The sequence below is a fragment of the Myotis myotis genome, unplaced genomic scaffold (assembly GCF_014108235.1).
Source record: "Myotis myotis isolate mMyoMyo1 unplaced genomic scaffold, mMyoMyo1.p scaffold_m19_p_5, whole genome shotgun sequence".
NCBI classification, from domain to species: Eukaryota; Metazoa; Chordata; class Mammalia; order Chiroptera; family Vespertilionidae; genus Myotis; species Myotis myotis.
Window position 1 is genome coordinate 15,990,986 of NW_023416357.1, and position 2,721 is coordinate 15,993,706.

Here is a 2,721-nt window from a genome sequence, read left to right on the forward strand (position 1 = left end):
AATTTCACAGTTTATGATGGAACTTATGACATGAGATCATAAGAAACCTTTCAGCTTTTGCCTGATTCTCTGGAACCTACTTTCTGAAGGACGGCTAGCTGACATGTGAGGAGATTAACCTAGACTGCCCTGCTGTGAGGAAGCCCAAGCAGTTACACCCTTTCCCATGCTTCATCTGTTGTGATGACTCCCAAACATATATGCATTTGGCAGATCTCACTGAACCTCAGAATCATGTACTTACAGGTCTACTTCACATCTCTGCTTGGAAGTCCTGTCCCACAAGCATCACAGTCTTAATATTTGAGACTACTTGACTTCTAGTCCTCCCAAATCTCTCTGCCCTTCAATTTCTCATCTTGGGAATTGGTTCCAAAATCCACGCAATACTCCAGTCTAAATCTAAGAGTAAGCCTTCATTTCTCCTCTGTCAAACCCACCACTAATATGTCCACAAATACTATTAATTCTGCATCTACCAATGTACCTTGATTTTTTTCCGTTTTCTTCATCTCTGTTGTCTACATCATCAACTCTTTCAATAGCCCCCCTTACAACAGCCTCCCAGCCTTCTTTCCTGCCATGTACTCACCAGCTACAATCATGTCTTAAAATGTTAGCTGGATCTTCCCATGCCCCTACATGAACACTCAAATGGACCTGATTTTGAACTCCACTGCAGTCCTTGACCCTTAAGTAGCCACAAAAATAGGAATATCAAAGTCTTTTTTTCGTAATTGAGATTTTATTGTTTGCTTTGAGGATCAGTACACAGACATTTCAATTTGTGCACAATTCTTACCATATGTACCAAAATGTGAAGTCATGTAGTTGCGTTTCTTTTCTAAACAGTATTCCAGTGACTTTCCAGCTTAAAATTTGGAGACTAATTTTCCTTAATAGAGTATCAAGTACCAATATCTTCAAAAGTTGCTATGCTGTTACATCAAAGTCCCACTAATTCACAATTTAGTATCATATATACTACATAATCAAATTTACAATCTTTCACAGCACATTAACAAAGTTACTAGGAAAACTGGACTACACAACAAAGATGTTACAGATGCACAAAATTCTGTCAGGGAGAGCCAAGATCAAGGAGTGGTTTTCTTTAGGAAACAATTCTACCAAAAACATGTGAATAGAAGTAATTTAAAGTGTTCAAGACATAGCAAATACATGACTGACTCCAAATTGCCATTTAGTATTCTTTGTATTATCCTATATAATAAAAGGCTAATATGCAAATAGACCAAATGGCAGAACAACCAGAACAACCGGAACAACCAAACAACTGAACAACAGGTTGCTATGACATGCACTGACCACCAGGGGGCATGTGCGGAACATGTCGGGCATTGGCCACGGCGGGATGGTGGAGCAGGTGAACCGGGGGTGCCAGACCAAGGCAGGGTGCCGGTTGCTGTCATTGAGGCGAGCCTCTGGTGGTTATTGAAAATTCTTTGCTGTACTCGCACCCTGAGGGCTTCTCCACCTCCCCCTGCTCCTGAGGGGCAATCAGGGCAGCAGCCGCCACTCACACCCACTGATGGTGCCTGCCCCGCTCCCACCTGCTGCTGGCACAGGCCCAATCACTCTGTGCCATCAGCAGGTGCCAGCGGGGCCGGCGCCATCAGCCCATGGGAGTGGCAGCAGCGGGAGCAGGGCTGCCAACAGACAGGGGACCAGGGACCAAGGTGGGAGGGGCCAGGCGGGGGCCCAGCGGGTGGGCCGAGACACACCTCTGTGCCTACCACAGTCTCTTGGCCCACAGTTCCTTTCAAGGTGCATGAATTCATGCACTGGGCCCCTAGTAGGATATAAAAACAACCCCCATCTATGGAATGTTAAGCTGACACCCAAGACAATGAAAGCCTCCCATATTCAATATCCCACTATTTTCTGGTTGTGCCAAAGAAGAAACAACCAGGAAATGATTTCACCTCTTAAAAAAAGCATTTACACTTAAAACAATGGGATGAATTGGAATTCCCTCCTTTTTAAAAATGTTTGTAGAGCTACTAAAAAACTTCCATTTACAAAACAAGTGATAAAAATATTCCTCTGGATTGTACAAGAAGGGAGACAGGGACCACTGATAAGACTTGGTACATGACATTAATCAGACTTGGCTTCTTTTTCTCCTGCTTCATCTGAGGCTGGACTCTCCTCGTTTTTAGTTTCTCTGTTTTCCGCAGGTAGATTTTCTTTAGGCTCCTGGTCAGTCCCTCCGCCAGCTTTCCCTTTGCTCCCCTTTTCCCTCTCATTTGCACCTTTTAGTCTGCAGATTTATCCTTTCCTGTCACCTTTTTGGGCTTCGTTTCCACTTTTGCAGGAGCAGGTTTGGCTGACAACCTGGCCGACCTCCTCTTGGGCTCCTCCTTGGTCACCCCTTGGCAGAGCTGACCTTCCTTTTGGGCATTGTGGCAGCAGATTGGGCATGTGCTGGGTGCTTGAGGGCTGAGGCATGCTGAGTGGCTTCACTGCTGCTTCTCTTGCTGCCCAACCTGCTTGGACCCCATCAAAGTCTTTCATACCTTTTTTCTCATGGGTATGGTTGTTATGGTTATGGGCATAAATAAAACTGAGAACATCAGGAGGAAATATTATAATGTTGGGCTGGGTGGGAAATTTTATAATTTTTTGTGACTTTTGCCCCCATTAATCCAGGCTTAAGGTGAGTCCCAGAGTACAAAGGTGTCCCAGACATTGAGGAGC

At 44.8% G+C, this 2,721-nt stretch overlaps 1 pseudogene; it reads right to left on the reverse strand.

Annotated features, from left to right (window-relative positions):
- Positions 1–2,057: 2,057 nt before the first annotated feature.
- Positions 2,058–2,425, reverse strand: LOC118655730 (annotated as a pseudogene).
- Positions 2,426–2,721: the final 296 nt, after the last annotated feature.